This window comes from Mobula birostris, chromosome 20 (assembly GCF_030028105.1).
Source record: "Mobula birostris isolate sMobBir1 chromosome 20, sMobBir1.hap1, whole genome shotgun sequence".
In the NCBI taxonomy this organism is placed as follows: domain Eukaryota; kingdom Metazoa; phylum Chordata; class Chondrichthyes; order Myliobatiformes; family Myliobatidae; genus Mobula; species Mobula birostris.
The window spans coordinates 34727470-34748634 of record NC_092389.1 but is presented as its reverse complement, the minus strand read 5'-3'; the positions used below and the strand labels follow the sequence as shown (position 1 = coordinate 34748634).

The 21165-nt window shown below is 41.0% G+C and overlaps 1 protein-coding gene across 6 annotated transcripts in view; it reads left to right on the top strand.

The window, feature by feature from the left end:
• The window catches only part of LOC140185133 (rho GTPase-activating protein 32-like), a 583009-nt gene that overhangs the window by 10506 nt on the left and 551338 nt on the right, over nt 1-21165 (top strand). Inside the window, exon 1 of one of the 6 annotated variants that reach the window (XM_072238470.1) lies at nt 11194-11212. The exons of the other annotated variants lie outside the window; for them this stretch is intronic. The gene's annotated coding sequence lies outside the window, so the exon portion shown is untranslated. Of the gene's footprint in view, nt 1-11193; nt 11213-21165 lie in introns of those variants that run through there. 6 annotated transcript variants of the gene reach the window in all.

The following is a 21165-nucleotide window of genomic DNA, read 5'->3' as shown; positions in this document are numbered from 1 at the left end:
AGTTAGAGATTGGGTATGATGTTGTGGCTGAAAGAAGATCCTAGGTGTGAGCTTTAACATCCAAGGATGTGCCTTGTATTGAAAGGACAGGCAGGTAGGCAGAGGGGGTGGGGTGTCTCTGGTTAAAAAAAAAGAAATCAAATCCTTAGAAGGGGGTGACATAGTATCAGAAGATGTAAAATCCTTGAGCATAGAGTTAAGAAACTGTAAGGGTAAAGAGACCCTGATGGAAGTTGTATACAGGCCCCTGAGCAGTGGCCAGGATGTGGGATATAAGTGTCAATGGAAAATTGAAAAGGCATGTAATAAGGGAAATGTTATAGTAGGGAGGGGTGTGTGTGTGTGTGTGTTTTTGTGTTTTTCTGTAGCGGTTCAGTATGTAGATAGATTGGACAAATCAGATTTGTGCTGGATCCAAGGAGAGAAAATATGTAGAATGCCTATTAGAGTAGACTTTTTAGAGTAGACTGTGGTTGATCCCACAAAGGGAAGGGCAATTCTGGACTGAGTGTTATGTAATCGCCCAGATTTGATTAGGGAGCTTAAGGTAAAGGAACCCTTAGTGATCATAATATGCTAGAATTAATCCTGTAGTTTGAGAAGGAGATGCTGAAGTCAAATGTATCAGTGGAGTAAAGGGAATTACCGAGGCGTGAGAAAGGAACAGGCCAAAGTTGATTGGAAGGGGACACTAGCGTGGATGATGGCAGAAGAGTAATAGCTGAAATTTCTGGGAACAATTCGTAAGGTACATTCCAAAGGTACATTCCAAAGATACATTCCATAGATACATTCCAAAGATGAAATTTTCTAAAGAAAGGATGAGGAAATTGTGGGTGACAAGGGACGTCAAAGTCAGCATAAAAGCAAAAGAGAGGCTATGTAATACAGCAAAAATCCGTGGGAAATTAGAGGATTGGGAAACTTTAAAAACCACCAGGAAGCAATTAAAAATTACATAATTAGTGAAAAGATGAAATATGAAGGTAAGCTGGCCAAAAATATCAGAAGATGCCGAAGGTTTTTGTAGATATATAAAGAGTAAAAGAGAGGTGAAAATGGATATTGGACTGCTGGAAAATAATGCTGGAGAGTTAGTAATGGGGGACAAATAAATGACGGATGAACTTAAGTAATTTGTGTCAGACGTTAGCAGTATGCTATAAATTTGGGAGTGTCAGGGGGCAGAAGTGAGTGTAGTTGCTAAGGAGAAGGTACTTGGGAAGCTGAAAGGTCTGAGAACAGATAAGTCACCTGGACCAGATGGACTAAACCCCAGAGTTCAAAGGTTCAAATGTCCATTTTATTGTTAAAGTATGCATGTACAATGCAACTCTTGATATTTATCTTCTCCAGATAGCCACGAAAGACAGAAATACTGTACATCAACCCTCTCCTCCAGCTCAGAAAACAGAAAAAGGAACAAAACTCAGGAAACCCAAAGCCCCCCCCCCCGCAGGAAAAAAATGACTATAACAACAAATCTCCATCCCCTCCCCTGCAGGAATAAAGTGATAATAACATTCCCTGACCCCCTCACTCGCAGAAGAAAAACAGCAACAATAGTAACAAATCCCCAACTCCTCCCATGCAGAAAAAAAACAGTGACAATGATCCCCTCACTTACAAAAAAGAACACTGACAGTAGCATCAAAACTCCTGATGATTCTCCCCCCCCCAACACACGCACAAAGAACTAACAGATCATCAACCACCAGTCAGTCACAAGAAAGAAAATGCCAAAAAACCGAAGGAGTCCAATATAAAGTACAGTCCAATTACATAAATCTCAGAGCATTGATCAGTCCTGCTGTGACTCAGAACTTGCACCTCATCTGAATGCCCCGGTGGCCTCTGTTGGGAGCGATCGCTGGTTGCCTCTGCAATCACCTCGGTAGTTTCCTTTGGGAGCGATCACTGACTCCCTCTGCATTCATCTCAATGCTTCAATATTCCTTGCTGCTTCAAGATGGAGTCGTTCATGACCCCACATCATGTTCCTGGTCTTTACCAGATTGTGTTCTCGGTCCTTTTTGGGCCTTGGTTCTCCATGAGGCAGCTCTCCGGACACAGCAGAGTGCTAGATCATTTGATCGAGTTCCAAACTGCACATCACAGGCTCCGATGGTTTCCGTAACACAAACAATACTAAAAGAACAAGCAAGTTTAGAAAAAGTGGAGTAATTAAAGAGATTTGCTATTTGGAAGATGTCACCCTAGGAATCGTTTGCTGGTGCCATCTTGACAGTATTCAAGGTGTGGCCTCAAGCACATTATACAGCTTAAGGAGAACGTCTCTTGAACTCCACTGAGTGCATTACATAGCCCAACATTCTATTAGCGTTCTTAATTGCCTCTGTTGATAGTGATGAGTCTACCAGGGCTCACAAATCCTTTTCATACAGTGCACTTTCAAGACCCCATTGTATATTTTTATCTAATACTTCTACTTCCTATATGTAATACTTTGCATTTACTTTAAATTTCACCTGCCATTTATCTGCCCAAATCTGGATTTTGTTTAGATCTAACTGTATTGATTCTGCTGCCTGAATGTTAGCAGCCTGTCCCCCTAATTTGTGTCATCTGCAAACTTTAGTTTATTTGTGATGTGCTTACCCAAATCATTAATGTAAATTAAAAACAGCAGCAACCCCAGAACTGATCCCTGTGGAATCACTCTTTTAACATCTAGGTGTGAAAATTATCCTCTCACCACTACTCATTTTCTGTTTTTGAGCCAATTCTGCACCCATTCGCACAGCTTACCCTGAATCACTGCCTCTTGTAATTTGATTATTAACCTATTGTGGGGGTACCTTGTCAAAAACCTTCTGAAAGTCCAAGTAAATGATATCACTGTATTATCATAAATGTTAGTTGCCTCTTCATAGAACTCCAGCATATTAGTAAGACATGATTTCCCCTTTCTGAACCTATGCTGGCTTTCTGCTAACATGCTTGTTCTTATCAGCTGCTTTTCCATCTCATTCTTTATTGTTGTTTCCATTACCTTGCCTGCAATACACATTAAGCTTACTGGTAAATAGTTACCAGGCTCAGTGCGTCACCCTTATATACTGCAACAACATTAGCCCATTTTCAGTCCTTGGGGATTTTGGCAGTCTTCAATGACTTTTGAAGGATACATGTTTGGGGTTTGTAAATATAATCACAGACCTCGTTAAGTACCCTTGGATATATGTTGTCTGGCTCTGGAGATTTATTAACTTCCAGCCTTTTCAGCTGAAGAAGGACATCACTTTCTAAGATGTCTCAGTCACTTTAAACAAGCTTATTTTTCTCTATACTTACTGGCATATTGCTAAAATCCTCGCAGGTGAATACTTTAGCAAAGTATGAGTTAAGAGTATCCGCTATGCCCTTCTGTGCATAATTTAATACCCCACTATTATTCCTAATACACTTAACTTCCTCCTTGATTTTTCTTTTACTATGAAAGTATTGAAAAAATCTCTTGGGGTTAATCTTAGCATTAGCAGCAATATTCTTCTCAACCTGCCTTTTGGCAATCCGAATTTCCCTCTTGATTATAGCTGTCATATTTTCATATGGCCTACAGCATTTAGGTTTAGGATTAGAGAGGGTCCTGTGGGGCTCCTCTGCCCTGCCTCCCACCTCAAAAGTTTCAATGGTTGTTGTCAAATCGCTTGGTGTTCAAAGTAGTTAGACGTTTCCAACTCTGGGTTTGATACCCCTGGGCTCTTACCCTGCACTAACTTCTCATGGTCACCCACGTCTCTTTCTTTCTGGTCTGGAGTCTCAACCCGTGGCTCTATTGGGGTGCACACTATCTCCCTGAAGGACATCTGGAGCAGATCTGCCAATTGTCTACAACATTGCAGGTCAGCTATCCTCAAATTTAGCCACCTTGTTCCTGGGGTGTTGGATTAGCTGACATTTCTCACATATGAACTCTTGAGGTGAGCAAGTTTCTGTGAATCTGAACGTAAGGCATAACTGACATTGCAAAGACTGCGTTATTATACTTTTGTGGTGGGGAGGGGGAGGGTGAGCTACTGAAGATTAAGTGATTGTATTCAATTTAAATTCTTAAAAGTAAACTATTATTTATACTACTATTCCTACTTTGCTTCTGCTGTACCAGATAGCAACTAACGTGTGCTTGGACCTTCCCCAGACTTTCTAAATTTGTGTTCCCTGTTCGATTCACTTCCTTCACCAGTAAACTATACCACAGAGTGACTCTTGGTCCTGCCTTATGAGGCCGACAACAACTTCACCACCATCTAATTATCAGCTTGCCTTTTCGTCTAAAACAACTAAGCCCTTCTTTTACCGCTAGCGAACTGCTTATGCAAAGGGGAAAAAATCGGCCACCCAAAACAAGCGATAGGCCGGAAAAAGAGTATTTTGCAGCCTCTGTAAGGAGACCAAACACAAGTTGTATAAGCAGCCACCTCCAAAATTTAAAACAGAGCAAAAGAACACGACAGACCAAACTTTTCTCTCACTCTCCCAAGCAGCATGCATAGTAGGGCTGGAGTCTGTTGCACTTGAGGCTTCTTAACAAGATAAGAGCCCATGGTATTACAGGGAAGATAGTAGTATGGATAGAAGATTAGCTGTCAGGAACCAAAGAATGAGAATAAAGAATAAAGAGTCTGGTTGACTGCTGGTGATAAGTGGTGTTCCGCAGCGTCAGTATTGGGATCACTTCTTTTTACGTAATGTGTCATTGATTTAGATGCCAGAATTGATGGCTTTGTGGCCAAGTTTGCAGATGATACGAAGATAGGTGGAAGATACAAGGGCAGGTAGTGCTGAGGAAGCAAGGAGTCTGCAGAAGGACTTGGACATTGGGAGAATGGACAAAAAAGTGGCAGGTGGAATACAGTATAGGGAAGTTCAATGTAAGTTTATTAGGGTACGTGTATGTCTCCATATGCAGCCCTGAGATTCATTTTCTTGCGGGCATACTCAATAAATCCATAGAATAATAACAGTAACAGAATCAACTGAAAGACCACATCAACCATGCTGAATATTTCCTGAATGGGGAGAAAATTCAAAAACCATAGATGCAAAGGGACTGGGAGTCCTGTGCAGGATTCTGTGAAGGTTAACTTGTAGGTTGAGTTGGTGGTAAGGAAGTCAAATATAATGTTAATGCTCACTTCAAGAGGACTAGAATATAAGAGCAGGGATGTGATGCTAAGTCATTGGTCAGACCACAGCTTGCATATTGTGAGCAAAAAATGCTAACATTGGAAAGGGTCCAGAGGAGGTTCACGAGAATGATTCCAGGAATGAAAGGGTTATTGTATGAGCATTTGATGGCTTTGGGCCTGTACTTGCTGGAGTTTAGATGAATGGGGTGGAGGGGGGGTCTCATTGAAACCTGTTAAATATTGAAAGGCCTGGACAGAGTGGATGTGGAGAGGATGTTTCCTGTAGTGCAGGGGTTCCCAACCCTTATCATGCCATGGACCCCTACCATTAACCGAGGGGTTTGTGGATCCCGGGTTGGGAGCCCCTGCTATAGTGGGTGAGTTTGGGATCAGAGGCTACAACCGCAGGATGTCCATCTGTAACAGTTGAGAAGGAATTTCTTTAGCCAAAGGGTGCTGCATTTGTGGAGTTCATTGTCACAGACAGCTGTTGAAGCCAAGTCATTGAGTGTATTTAAAGCGGAGGATGGATGGTAGGCTCTTGATTAGTCAGGGTGCCAAAGGTTATGGGGACAAGGCAGGAGAATGGGATTGAGAGGGTTATAAATAAGCCATGATGGAATGGTGGAGCAGACTTGATGAGCTGAGTAGCCTAATTCTGCTCCTACGTTTTGGTCTTTAGTAAACTGATGTTTTTGAGGGTTTTCCAGTTCTTGTTTGAGACAAGTTAGCACTCCAGTTGGGGTTGTTGGTGAAATTAATGTGCAGGCAAATGTCTCGATTCACAAGCTGTTCGGTTCAAGCTATGAAAAAGTTTTTAAAAAAACTTTTGTATGGGGGTGTTTCAGTCGAAAGGACAGCCAAGGTTGTTTAATGTTTTCTAAAAAGCTTTTCTGTATTCCACAGATTGGTGATTATTTGCTTCCTGACTCTTTGAGGTGGCCAGGCACATTCATTACATCTGCCACATTATGATCTTTACGCAGAGTGTGCATGGTTCTCTGCAATTTGAGATTCTGGCTTAATTTCTGTAAAGTTTTTTTTAACTTTGCTCCTTTTGAACAAATGAATTTCCCTGGTTCTGATGAGGAGTCTTAGACCTAAAACGATGACTCTTTTTCTGTTCCCACAGACGTGACCTGATATGCTGAGTTTTTCTAGCATTTCTTTGTTTTTCTCCCCCCACCCCACATTTCTGGCACTTGTAGTTTTTAAAATTTTAAACAATCCTGAATATTTGTTTTTGTGTATGTTTTTGGGAACTTTGAGGAAAAATTGATCAGAAAATCCCAACTTTACCTGTGGGAGTGAAAAAAGGTGTAGCATTTAACCAGACTTCTCAGATTGTTCCACAGTGTAGGAATTTGATGTTGTTGGAACTAGTTGAAACTAACCTGGGTGAAACAAGTTTGACAGGTTTGGGAGAAGAATTCCAAAAGGTGGGGAATGGATGTAGCACAAATGTAGCCATTTAGGATAAGAATAATATTAAGGGAAAATATTTGGTGGCAACATTGAAGACTGAAGTTGATGTATAGGATATGTTGCAGAGGGAATTTAAGGTTGATGAAAAATTAAAAGTTGAATCATAGGGTGAACTAACAAGCTAGTGATTGTAAAGGGTGTATAGGATTTTGTGCAGGATTAGGATCAAGGCAGCAGAGGTGCAGCAGCTTGAAGACCCACACTGAATGATTCAGGAGCCACTTCTACCCCTCTGTCATGAGATTTCTGCATGGTTCATGAACACTACCTCATTATTCCTTGATTTTTTGCACTATTTATTTTGAAATTTATAGTAATTTTATGTCTTTGCACTGCTGCAAAACAACAAATTTCACGTCATAAAGACAGTGATAGTAAACCTTAATTTGATTGACGTAGACCTTTTTGAGGATCTGCCCTGTGAAGACCAATAAATGTTTAGATAAATTGTGCACCGATTATTGCAGGTAACCATGCTTTAGAATTTTTGGGAAGTGGGCACGCATTAAAGGTGCAATATAGTGAAAGTGGCTTTGAATTGAGCAGGATGTTGAAGTCACGGGGCAGCAAGCAGCTGAACATGATGAAACAACTGGCACCCAGTATTTCTTGTTGAGACTTAAACTGATTGCCTTGGATTTGTTATTTTTCAATTTTGAGAAACCTTGGACTCATTTTAGATTCAATCTCAAATGAACCATGTCATTGATCAAAATTGAGGTTAGTGTGAAAGTGTAAATTTTGGAACTGAATGTGGTAGCTGTTTCAACCCGAGGATTAGCAGGGGTTAAAGTTTGAATCTCAGGACATTGCCAGACTTGGACATTTTTGATATTTTTCCCATTAAAATCATCTTTACAGTCACTGTGCTACAGATGTTAAGAATAGAGATTTCAGGTTCATAACAAAAATATGTTTACACAGTGACTAATGCAGTGGTTTTGTTTTGTCTCAGTGTTATGATTGAGAACTTCTGAGCTCATCATGTAATGCTTCGTGGAACTTAGATTTGGGATTATGGAATGTAACTCAGTTTAGCTTGACAGGGTTGCTGGGAGAAGATGTCAGAGAAACTTGTAAACATTGTGGTGTGTAAGGATGAAATTGGAAGGTCAGTTGGTGATAAAAGTTTGCTTAGGAGGATGCTTTGACATTTGTTTTGATGCTTAGATTAAAAATATTGAGTTCAACCTAAACTGGCTTGTATGACTTATTTTCTTATTTGTGATGAGTGTTTTCAAGGTAAAGTGAGTATTAGTTATGAATAACCCAGCAACATAGAATTAAAGTAATTGGTATAAGGATCAGTCATTCAGAGGTGGTAAGGAGATGTAGAGCAAAATGTGGTGGAACAGACACCATCATACACAACAGTTATTGAAGGGTCCTGATCTTTAGGAATGAATGCTAATTATTGGTTGGAGAGTGTTTTCTCAATCAGTATAGATATGAAGGGTTAAATGGCTTCTTGTGCTTCTGTGATTTGTATTCATTCACACTTGTTTTTGACTGCTGTCAAACTTTTATAGTCCACAATCCAAAGATTTGGAATAACTAGTGATTCAACACCTAGCTCGCTGGATAATGGTACTGTTGCTTACACTCCTTTAAAGCCACTTGGGCTTTTCATTTCCGGTATTCCCTTTAAACTGTACCAGTCCTTCTCCCTCTCCCCCCCTCCCCCCCCCCCCCAATAAACACAAGATTCTGTAGATGCTGGAAATCTTGAGCAACACACACAAAATGCTGGAGGAACTCAGCAAGTCATGCAGTATCTATGGAGAGGGATAAGCAGTCAGTGTTTTGGGTTTTGGGCCAAGACCCATTGTCATAACTGGAATGGATAAGCCAGAATAAGAAGGTGGGGGCGGTGAGGAAGGAGTACAAGATTGCAGGTGATGGGTGCTCCCCCCCCCCCCCCATGCTTCCTTTAAACACATCATTTAATTAAAAGTGTGATAATAGGGAATAATATTCACAATACTGGAATATCTACCTATTCAGCACCACCAAAACCACAACAGTGCCAGATTATTGGACTGTTGTTGAAAGTTTGGGAAAGGGTATATGTGAAATAAACCATATACATTTCACATTCATAATTAAAACTCACTTGACTAAAATTAACTCTGTGGGTCCTTGTGCGTGGTCTTATTTTGCCATTTAGTGAAATCCTGATTGATCATGTATTTTGTTCATTTCATTGGCCTATCATGGATTCTGTTGTGCTGTTGGTTCTAAAAGTCATAGACTTGAAATATTGTTATCCATATCTTGTAGGAGTAAAATGCACTACTGAATATGAAATGACACTCAAAGCTGCTGTGCGGGTTGACTCTGGTTAATAAGGCATAAGGAGCATTGGCCTTCATCAATCGTGGGACTGAGTTTAAGAGCCGAGAGGTAATGTTGCAGCTATATAGGACCCTGGTCAGACCCCAGTTGGAGTACTGTACTGAATTCTGGTCGCCTCACTACAGGAACGATGTGGAAACCATAGAAAGGGTACAGAGGAGATTTACAAGGATGTTGCCTAGATTGGGGAGCATGCCTTAAGAGAATAGGTTGAGTGAACTTGGCCTTTTTTCTTGGAGTGATGGAGGATGGGTGAGCTGATAGAGATGTACAAGATAATGAGAGGTATTGATCGTGTGGATAGTCAGAGGCTTTTTTCCAGGGCTGAAATGGCTAGCACGAGAGGGCACAGTTTTAAGGTGCTTGGAAGTAGGTACAGAGGAGATGTCAGCAGTAAGTTTTTTTTTACGCAGAGAGTGGTGAGTGCGTGGAATGGGCTGCCGATGGTGGTGGTGGAGGTGGAAATGATAGGGTCTTTTAAGACACTCCTGGATGGATGAATGGATCTTAGAAAAATAGAGGGCTATGGGTAACCCCAGGTAATTTCTAAGGTAAGGACATGTTCAGCACAGCTTTGTGGGCCGAAGGGTCTGGATTGTGCTGTAGGTTTTTGATGTTTCTATGTTTCTAAGCAGCATCCGTGAGTGAGGAACAGTTTCTATTTCAGCTTAATGAACTTTTGTCAGAACCTGGGACATTAGATATGAATAGGTTTTAAAATGGAGAGAAAGGAGAGAGATAGTAGAAGGGAGGTCTTTGGCGTGGTCAAATAACAAACAAGAATAGTGCACAGAGAAAGAGGATAAAGATTTATTTAGCAATACAGCATGGAGTAGATTCTTTGAGCCACGCTGCCCCAGCATCCCCTAACAAACCCAATTAACCCTAACCAGTTTACGAAAATCGATTAACCTACCCAGTAAGTCTTCGGACTGCGGGAGGAAACTGAAGGACTGAAGGAAACCCAAGCATTCCATGGGGAGGGCATACAGAGACTCCTTACAGAACAGATTAGGAATTGAACTCCAAAATGCCCTGAGTTGAAATCATTACACTAGCTGCTACGCTGCTGTGTTTAGAGGAGTTGTGATAAGGAGCTTGGTAGTGTATTACTTGGGCATTTGTAGAATTGTGGAATATTTCCAGTGAAGGATGAAGCGGTTCAAGACCCATTAATTTCTGGAAAGATGGGAAATTAGGCGTTGTCAGTTGGTCAAAAAAAGTGACAGAATTGTTTACAAATTCTGTTCTTTAGGTGAGGTACAGCAAAACTAAGGTTGTTTTGTGGCTGGGCTACCTTAGCTTGACCTTGCATTGTAGCTATCACTGTCTGTCTTGCATCTGTTTCATCATGACTTCTCTGGGCTGTGCTGATCAGCCTGTATCTGGGCCATGATAGAAGATCTGCTGCGGGCTTGTCTCTAGGTTATCTGACTACAGTTTATAAACATGCTGGAACTGCTGCAAGATGTGGGTGTCTGTAGCTTCCACCTGCCTGTGACAGCTGCAGTGGAACGTTAAGGAATGCTGATATGTATTCTGTTTCTGAAATTCTATCCATGAGGACGTGTGCATAAATCTGGTGAGAAATATTATTTTAATTTTGAAATTGAGCAAGATTTATGCATGTGTTTGAATTCGTTTGTGACTTGCATAGGCCCTCTGACTATTCACCTGTGATTTCTGTGGTATACATTTAAAAGTATTCATTCTTATCCTAGGTTTTATCAAGAGATTCTTTGTCATTTTTTGGCAAGAGTTTCAGTTTATTTACATACTGCATTTAAGTATGAATCTTGCATACTTTTGTTGGATAAGTGAATTGTAAAGGGGAAGGCGCGAGTAGATCATTTTTTCATTTTGTTCTCCTTTAGTTGCAGTTACCAGTAGCATGAAGCTTTCTGTTTTGCTCACCTCTGTTTTGAAAGGTTGTGCTTTGCAGCCCTGTGGTAATGCTTACCCATTTCCTAGAGCAGCACTGTATGGCCTTTTCTATAATAAATAATTAAAGATAATGCTTTGGTCCTTTTGCTTACTGAGCTTTTATATTCACAGCCCTGGTTGGATTGGTCCCTGGAGGTTGAAAAATTCTGCTAATGCGCTGCATCACTCATGCAATCTGTCTTTGCCTTTCTGTAGGACTAGTCCTATCAAAGCGCTTTGTGAAACTATAATGCTGAGATTTGTGCCCAAAATGCTGCTGAATTCTTCCCTAGCCAGTAAGTGAAAGAAGTTAATTGCTTACACTTTAAGCTAAAGTCTGACCTGTTTTTTTTTGGTGTATGATGGCAGTGTGATGTTAGTTTTCTGCTTGAACTTTACTTGGAAATTTTTATTGAAGTTAAGTGTGACTACATTAGATTATTAATCATCACTATTGCAGTTTGTTTATGAAGCACTTTTAGAATAGAAAAAAGTTGAAGAGCAATGCATTTTAATATAGAATATCTGTGTGCATACATTTGTTGTGCAGGAGTGAAGTTGCTGATGTGATTTCTCATTAAACCTCAGATTTAATGAGTTTTAATGCTCTTACAAAAAATCTACTGATCTTTTTGTGAATTGTGACGAGATCTATTTCACTTTTTAAAAAAAATGTTTACATATTTAAAGGTTTTCCTTGTAATCCTGGGAAATTGCTGGCAGTTGTTTTAATTCCTGAAAGTTGGATGAATTACAAGTGTCGTGTCATGCCAGGAACACAGTTTATTCCCCTCGCACCACTCCAGTGATTTTTTGTTTGGCTTAAGTTTCATCCCTAGATGAAAAATCTGATTCAACTGCCACCATCTTGCAGGAGACTCTAATTATAAAAATTTCTAAAAGATTAATTTTATAATTGTCTGCAGTATGGCATTTGATAATCTGGAGGATTTGTTGTTGTAAGATAAGGATGTAGGATCAGCTGTAGGATATTGGTACTAAACTTTTTACAGGCAACATTTTAACTTATTGCATATATTAACCTGGGTGTGGAATTACTCAAATTTGCATTTCACTGTGGGGGAAAGTTTTAGTTCTTCTGCCACCTACTTAATTTTTCCCCTCTTTACTGAATAGGATGATGTTGGTGTTTAGGTTCGTGGCATAATATTTAATTATGACGAACAGAGCCTTTTTACTGTCTTTTCAAGGAATATGGATTTCGATAACAATTAAGAGCTGGAGTCAAGTTCATTGATTTTCTATATGGGGAATTATATGTTGAGCCATACTTTTTGTTTCCCTACTGCTAGCCCTTGGTAAGTGAAAAACCTGGGTCAGTCACAGAAATTCTGAGTTCTGTGATTCCATTTAATGGTCCATCTTGTGCTTGATCTACTGACCATGTATTCTTTTAGCAGTCTTTTTTAATCTACTCTATTAGTTCATGAATTGTACTAGGGGTCTTGATGGTGCAACCATTTTGTGAAGCACAACAAGGCCTTCTGGTCTGAAGGCTTCAACTTCACATCAAAGCTGTTATGTGAGGTTTCTGCAGGAAGAGCTGCCTAGGCAAATGATTGATAGAGTTCAGTCATGCATTAAAATGGCTGTTAGTTTAAAGCAGCCAGAGGTTTAGGTGGTTATGGTATTTACTAAAGGAGCAGGGAAGAGACTTTATCTGGTGTCAGAAATAACTTGTGTATATTTTGCATATGCACAGTTCATGGACCTGTGGAGTAGATAGACCTCCTCTTCTTGGTTTATCTCAGGTAGTTTTTTGTGAGTTCAAAGGTATGTCATGCATTTGAGTCAAAAATTGCTGGCCAACACAGAAGCTGAATTATAGGAGATGGTCTCACTGCTACAGGTAGAAGTTCCCACCTGCTTCAAAAAGGCAACAATTATACCAGTGCCAAAGAAGTATAATGTGGGCTGCCTTAACGACTATCGACTCTCACATGTAGTGACAAAATGCTTTGAGAGGTTGGTTATGACTAGACTGAACTCCTGCCTCAGCAAGGACCTGGATCCATTGCAATTTGCTTATCGTCACAATAGATCAACGGCAGATGCATTCTCCATGGCTCTTCACACGGCTTTAGACCACCCAGGCAACACAAACACCTACGTCAGGATGCTGTTCATTGACTATGGCTCAGCATTTAATACCATCATTCTCATAATCCTGATCGAGAAGTTGCAGAACCTGAGCCTCTGTACTTCCCTTTGTAATTGGATCCTCGACTTCCTAACCGGAAGACCACAGTCTGTGTGGATTGTTGATAACATATCCTCTTTGCTGATGATCAACACTGGCACACCTCAGGGGTGTGTGCTTAGCCCACTGCTGTACTCTCTGTATACACATGACTGTGTGGCTAGGCATAGCTCAAATACCATCTATAAATTTGCTGACGATACAACCATTGTTGGTAGAATCTCAGGTGGTGACGAGAGGGCATACAGGAGTGAGATATGCCAACTAGTGGAATGGTGCCACAGCAACAACCTGGCACTCAGCGTCAGTAAGACAAAAGAGCTGATTGTGGACTTCAGGAAGGGTAAGACGAGGGAACACATACCAATCCGCATAGAGGGATCAGAAGTGAAGACAGTGAGAAGTTTTAAGTTCCTGAGTGTCAAGATCTTTGAGGATCTAACCTGGTCCCAACATATCGATGCAGTTATAAAGAAGCTATACTTTATTAGAAGTTTGAAGAGATTTGGCATGTCAACAAATACACTCAAAAACTTCTATAGTTGCACCATGGAGAGCATTCTGACAGGCCGCATCACTGCCTGGTACGGAGGGGCTACTCACAGGACCATAAGAAGCTGCAGAAAGTTGTAAATCCAGTCAGCTCCATCTTGGGCACTATCCTACAAAGTACCCAGGACATCTTTAGGAAGCAGTGTCTCAGGAAGGCAGCGTCCATTATTAAAGACCTTTAGCACCTAGGGCATGCCCTTTTCTCCCTGTTACCATCAGGTAGGAGGTTCAGAAGCCTGAAGGCACACACTCAGCGATTCAGGAACAGCTTCTTCCCCTCAGCCATCCGATTCCTAATTGGACTTTAAAGCTTTGGCCACTACCTCACTTTTTAAAATGTACAGTATTTCTGTTTTTGCACATTTTTAATAATCTATTCAATATAGGTAATTGATTTGTTTATTTATTATGTTTTATTTCATTTATTATTTTTTTCTCTCTCTGCTAGATTATGTATTGCATTGAACTGCTGCTGCTAAGTTAACAAATTTCACATCACATGCCAGTGATAATAAACCTGATTCTGAAGTGTGGAGTGATGCACTATCACATGGAGAGGGTAGCCATACCTTATATTTGAGGATATTGTGAGGATTTCCAAATTACAGACTAGCAAGTTTATTCATTTTGAAAATACTTTATACTTTATTGTCGCCAAACAATTGATACTAGAACGTACAATCATCACAGCGATATTTGATTCTGCGCTTCCCGCTCCCTGGATTACAAATATTAAATATTAAAAATATTAAAATAGTAAAAATTAGTAAATATAAACATTTAAATTATAAATCATGAATAGAAAATAGAAAAATGGAAAGTAAGGTAGTGCAAAAACACCGAGAGGCAGGTCCGGATATTTGGAGGGTACGGCTCAGATCCGGGTCAGGATCCATTCAGCAGTCTTATCACAGTTGGAAAGAAACTGTTCCCAAATCTGGCCATACGGGTCTTCAAGCTCCTGAGCCTTCTCCCGGAGGGAAGAGAGACAAAAAGTGTGTTGGTTGGGTGGGTCGTGTCCTTGATTATCCTGGCAGCACTGCTCCGAAAGCGTGCAGTGTAAAGCGAGTCCAAGGACGGAAGATTGGTTTGTGTGATGTGCTGCGCTGTGTTCACGATCTTCTGCAGCTTCTTCTGGGCTTGGACAGGACAACTTCCATACCAGGTTGTGATGCACCCTGGAAGAATGTTTTCTACGGTGCATCTATAAAAATTAGTGAGGGTTTTAGGGGACAGGCCAAATTTCTTAGTTTTCTCAGGAAGTAAAGGCGCTGGTGGGCCTTCTTGGCAGTGAACTCTGCTTGGTTGGACCAAGTCAGGTCATTTGTGATATTGACCCCGAGGAACTTAAAGCTTTTGACCTGTTCCACTTGCGCACCATCGGTACAAATTGGGCCGTGCGGTCTGCTACTCCTTCTGAAGTCAACAACCAATTTCTTCGTCTTGCTGACGTTGAGGGATAGATTATTGTCTTCGCACCATGCCACCAGGTTCTTACTTTTCTCTCTAAATAAATAATATTCAGTGCTTTGGGGAAGCAGGGAAGTAGAGACATTGGGTCATTCTACTCCGTTGCACAACTGTAGTGAGCGAATGACTTCTATTAGCACTCTGGTTTTCTGTGGTTCAACAAGCTTGATTAGTAAACCTCTGCTTTTGATGGATGGGCCAATGATGTTCTGCATTGAACAGCTAATTTAAAAAAAAAATTAAACGAATTGAGGTTGATATGTATTTGTCTTGAGTGAAAATATACCACTGGCTGCACTTGGAAAATTGGATAGGATTACAGATGGCCCCCGTTTTCCGAACGTTAGCTTTACGACAACCTCGCTATTATGAAAGATCTACATTAGTTACCTGTTTTCGCTAACAGAAGGTGTTTTCACTGTTACGAAAAAAGGCAGTAACAGTGAAAACACCTTCTGTTAGCGAAAACAGGTAACTAATGTAGATCTTTCATAATAGCGAGGTGTCGTAAAGCTAACGTTCGAACGTCTGAACAGCCAAGCTCCTCCCCCGAAACTGCATTCTAGCTGGCGTTGCTTAAACACGTGCTTTATCTTGATTTATTTTGTGCATCCGTTAGCAAGATGAGTTCTAAGGTATCGGAAAAGCCTAAAAGAGCTCGTAAGGGTGTTACACTTAGCGTAAAACTAGACATAATTAAGTGTTTAGATTGTGGTGAATGAAGTAACGAAGTTGTTCGCGTGTTGAACTTGCCTGCATCCACCACTCACACTATTTATACGCAGAGAGAAAGAATCTTGAAAGCTGCCGATGTTTATTATTGGTTCTGCTCATAGCAAAGTGGTCTCTCTTAGTCAGCATCCAATAATGGATAAAATGGAAAGTCTATTGCTTGAGTGGATTGATGGGTCTATAAAGCGTGATGTTCTGTTAAGTTTTCCTATACTTAAGGAGAAATCAGTCAGTCTTTTTAATAAGCTGAAACAGAAAGCACTGGACGATGGTGATGAAAGTGTTGTGAAAGTGGAATTTAAAGGTAGTCATGGGTAGTTTGATTGGTTTCTGAGGTGAGGGCAGCTTTATAGTTTAAGCAGTGGTCCCCAACCTCTGGGTCGCGGACCGATACATTGCCGCGAAGAATGCAGTGGTGCAGCGGAAGCCGGGACGCACCCAGCACATCTTTAAGAAAAAAGCCGAAATAAACATGCTAATTAATTAGGTGCCACCGGGCACGTAAATATCGGCCAGATCAGAGACGATTGCCGATTGCATCAGGTGGTTATTCGTATAAGCGAGTGTTTAACTGCAATTTATTGGAGTCTTCCCAATTCCGGTAAGTGAAACTACACTGTACATACATTATTTCTACTTTATATAGGCTGTGTATTTTTGTGTTATTTGGTATGATTTGGCAGCTTCATAGCTTAAAGGTTACTGGAGAGAGTGTTTTTGCCGAGAGCACTTCCATGAGATTTTCGCTGTGCTAGACAGTGCTGCAGAGAAGTATTTCTATTTTTATATAGGCTGTGTATTTATCATATCATTCCTGCTTTTACTATATGTTACTGTTATTTTAGGTTTTATGTATTATTTGGCATGATTTTGTAGGTTATTTTTTTGGGTCTGGGAACGCTCAAAATTTTTTTCCATGTTAATAAATGGTAATTGCTTATTCACTTTACGACATTCTGGCTTACGAACCGTTTCATAGGAACACTCTACCTTCGGATAGCGGGGGAAATCTGTAAATGTGTTTAAAATGATGAAATTTTGTATTCGTGAGCTCATTGAGATTTCAACAAGCAAGAAAAATCTTAAGGAGCACAATGTAGGAAGTCATGAATTACGAATATCATAGCTTGTTGTGAGCCCAAACTGAGTATGTAGATGAATGAACAGAAACTAACCCTTCCACATTCCTCTGACACATCTGTACTTGCATATTAGGTGGGTAATACACAGAAATTTGAATTCTGTCTCGTATGAAAGTTATCGTTTTTTTTTAGCTGAAAACCATAGACCGCATAACTATCATGTGCTGATCAAAGGTTATGTGGTTGGTATAGTACTTGAGCTTCTTGATGAACTTTTGCACATGCAGGATGACAGTGGCAGATACCTTCAAAACTTATATTGACGTGTACTTGAAGGTCACTAACTTGCAGAGATCTAGTGCTAGGTCAGTTGTAAACTTATGATTCCAGATGCAAATTCAGTCCAGAGTGATGCACACTGCCTTTCTACAGTAAGAAAGATTCACTTAAATTTATCTGAAGAGCATCGTGATTATTTTTTTCTTTTGTCATTATGATCTAAGTTAGTGTATTTCATTCATTCCTCAAATTCTAGTAGGGCACATAGTAAATAGCAGGGACCTTAGGAGTATTGATGTCCAGAGAAGCCTTTGGGCATACAGTGGCATGCAAAAGTTTGGGCACCCCTGGTCAAAATTTCTGTTACTGTGAATAGTTAAGTGAGTAGAAGATGAACTGATCTCCAAAAATCATAAAGTTAAAGATGAAACATTCTTTTCAACATTTTAAGCAAGATTAGTGTATTTTTTTGTACAATTTTAGAGAGTGCAGAAGTTTGGTCACCTTAAGAGATTTGAGCTCTCAGATAACTTTTACCAAGGTCTCAGACCTTAATTAGCTTGTTAGGGCTAATGGCTTGTGCATAGTCATCGTTAGGAAAGTCCAGGTGATGCAAATTTCAAAACTTCATAAATACCCTGACTCCTCAAACCTTGTCCGAACAATCAGCAGCCATGGACTCCTCTAAGCAGCTGCCTAGCACTCTAAAAATTAAAATAAATGATGTCTACAAAGCAGGAGAAGGCTGTAAGAAGATAGCAAAATGTTTTCAGGTAGCCGTTTCCTCAGTTGGTAATGTAATTAAGAAATGGCAGTTAACAGGAACGGTGGAGGTCAAGTTGAGATCTGGAAGAGCAAGAAAACTTTCTGAGAGAACTGCTCGTAGGATTGATGGAAAGGCAAATCAAAACCCCCATTTGACTGCAAAAGACCTTCAGGAAGATTTAACAGACTCTGGAGTGGTGGTGCACTGTTCTACTGTGCAGCGATACCTGCACAAATATGACCTTCATGGAAGAGTCATCAGAAGTTTGCAAAGGAGCATCTAAACAAACCTGATGCATTTTGGAAACAAGTCCTGTGGACTGATGAAGTTAAAATAGAACTTTTTGGCCGCAATGAGCAAAGGTATGTTTGGAGAAAAAAGGGTGCAGAATTTCATGAAAAGAACACCTCTCCAACTGTTAAGCTCGGGGGTGGATCGATCATGCTTTGGGCTTGGGTTGTAGCCAGTGGTAGGGGGAAGAATTAATTCAATTAAATACCAGCAAATTCCGGAGGCAAACATCACACCGTCTGTAAAAAAAAAGCTGAAGATGAAAAGAGGATGGCTTCTACAACAGGATAATGATCCTAAACACACCTCAAAATCCACAATGGACTACCCCAAGAGGCACAAACTGAAGGTTTTGCCATGGCCCTCACATTCCCCGACCTAAACATCATCGAAAATCTGTGGATAGACCTCAAAAGAGCAGTGCATGCAAGACGGCCCAAGAATCTCACAGAACTAGAAGGCTTTTGCAAGGAGGAATGGGCGAAAATCCCCCAAACAAGAATTGAAGGACGCTTAGCTGACTACAGAAAGCGTTTACAAGCTGTGATACTGGCCAAAGCGGGTGTTACTAAGTACTGACCGTGCAGGGTGCCCAAACTTTTGCTTCGGGCCCTTTTCCTTTTTTGTTATTTTAAAACTGTAAAAGATGGAAATAAAAAAGTAATCTTGCTTAAAATATTAAAGAAATGTGTCATCTTTAACTTTATGCCTTTTGGAAATCAGGTCATTTTTTACGCGCTTGGCTAGTCACAGTAGCAGAAATTTTGACTGGGGTGCCCAAACTTTTGCATGCCACTGTAAGTGCTAAGGCCCTCCACTGGTCGTGGTTTACCATGAATGTTGCGTCCTAGCTGTCAAAGTCCACACACAAGCCAGGGCAGTATGATATAGAGAGCAAGCTGTTGCCCATGCAGCAGATAAATTCTAAGAACAGCAGAGACCGATCCAATTTGGCACCAGCAGTGTTGTAGCAGTTGCCAGTCAGTGTTGAACTTAATGTCGGACTGCCTTAGGGAGTCCAGCTCTGGATTTTTCCTCTGGATTTACTTCTGAAGCCTTCCCCATGAGTGGCTATAGCTGCAAGTCAGCAGAGGTTTGAAATCAGAGTTTTCCTTCTAGATGAACAGCCAACCATGGTGGATGAGCCCCACCTGCTCAAAATAGCTTGTTTTAAGGTGCCAGTAACCAAGGCATAAGCCCCTTGCTGAAAGTGGTGACCCGAATGGATATTGTAGTGAAGAAGGCATTTGGTATGCTTGTCTTCATTGGCTGAGGTAATGAGTGTAACAGTTGTGACATGTTGCAGCTTATTACTCTGCATTTGGAGTGTGTGTGTGTGCATACGTACACACATCCATTGCAAGCAATGAGGACCACTGACATCCTTGGGTAAGTGTGTTTGTTACTTGTGTGTCTAGGGGTGACTGTGTTGTGACTAGCATGTGAATTTGATTAAAGTGAGCAGGTTATCAACCTCACTCTCTTGCCCTAGTCTATCTGGAACCAGTGGCAAGAAGAGAGTCAAGATGACGGAAGATAGCTCAGGCTGCATGGATGACCAGGGTGATATACGTGCCTCGCCGTGCTCTTCGCACTCCACAGTGCATGCTGGAAAATGCCTTCCTGCCCAGTGAGCCAGCTGGTGGTTTCTTCCTTGCACTCCGCTGAATCCATTTTTCATATGCTTTGGGTAGACAAGCCTGAAGTCACTAGGGTTCAAAAAAAACCCCGACAGCTACTCTCACCTGGTTTAGCTGGCCTGTTGAAGCTGTTGCCTGGGGTGTGGACACTTATCATGTGCAGACAGCTTACTTGGAGCCACAGGTGAGAGCTGAGTGCCAAGTGAGGACCAAAGGTGGAGGACCTACCTTGGAAGGTACAGCAGGTCTTCACACCAGAGGTGCTACTCCTCCTTGACACCCCATACACCGCATTTGCAGTATTGCACGCCGATCTGGTAACCACACTACAGGAAGGATGTGGGGCAGTAGTGATTCACCGGATGTCTGGAATGGGGGGGTGGGGACTGTAGTTGTAAGGAGAAATTTGATTGGCTGGGTCTTTTCTCAGTAGCAAGTAGAAGGCTCAGGGGTGTCCTTAGAGGATTATGAAATTAAGAGAGGCGTAGATCAAATAAATGGACTTCCAGTGCAAGGGAGTCTTGAACTGAAAGGCACAGATTTTAAGTAAGTGGGGAGAAATTTAAGTAAGATGTGAGTGTTAAGATTTACATGCAATTTGTCAGAAGTGATGGTGGAGGTGGGCACCATTACAAAATGTATTGGGATAGATACTTGGTAAAGAAGTTCACTTAGATTTATCATGTTTGCATTGTTGCTACAAAAGAGAAACTTCCATGCTGTTTATTTCTTGGGTATATAATCTTATGACAAAGTTAAACTTGGAGGGATGCAAACCTAATGAAGGCAAATGGGATTAGAACAGTGTAACATTTTTGTCAATTTCCCATACCAACAAATCTTGAAATATTCTGAATTGTGTGGAATTGGGCCAGGTCAGCAAAACCATATGTACATGTGTGTGTTTAAAAACGCAAACAGGAGGAAATCTGCAGGTGCTGGAATTTCAAGCAACACACAAAAACGTTGCGGGTGAACGGATCTGCTGATGTCTTCTATAAACCTCACACATAAAAGTTGCTGGTGAACGCAGCAGGCCAGGCAGCATCTCTAGGAAGAGGTGCAGTCGACGTTTCAGGCTGAGACCCTTCGTCAGGACTAACTGAAGGAAGAGTGAGTAAATGATTTGAAAGTTGGAGGGGGAGGGGGAGATCCAAAATGATAGGAGAAGACAGGAGGGGAAGGGATGGAGCCAAGAGCTGGACAGGTGATAGGC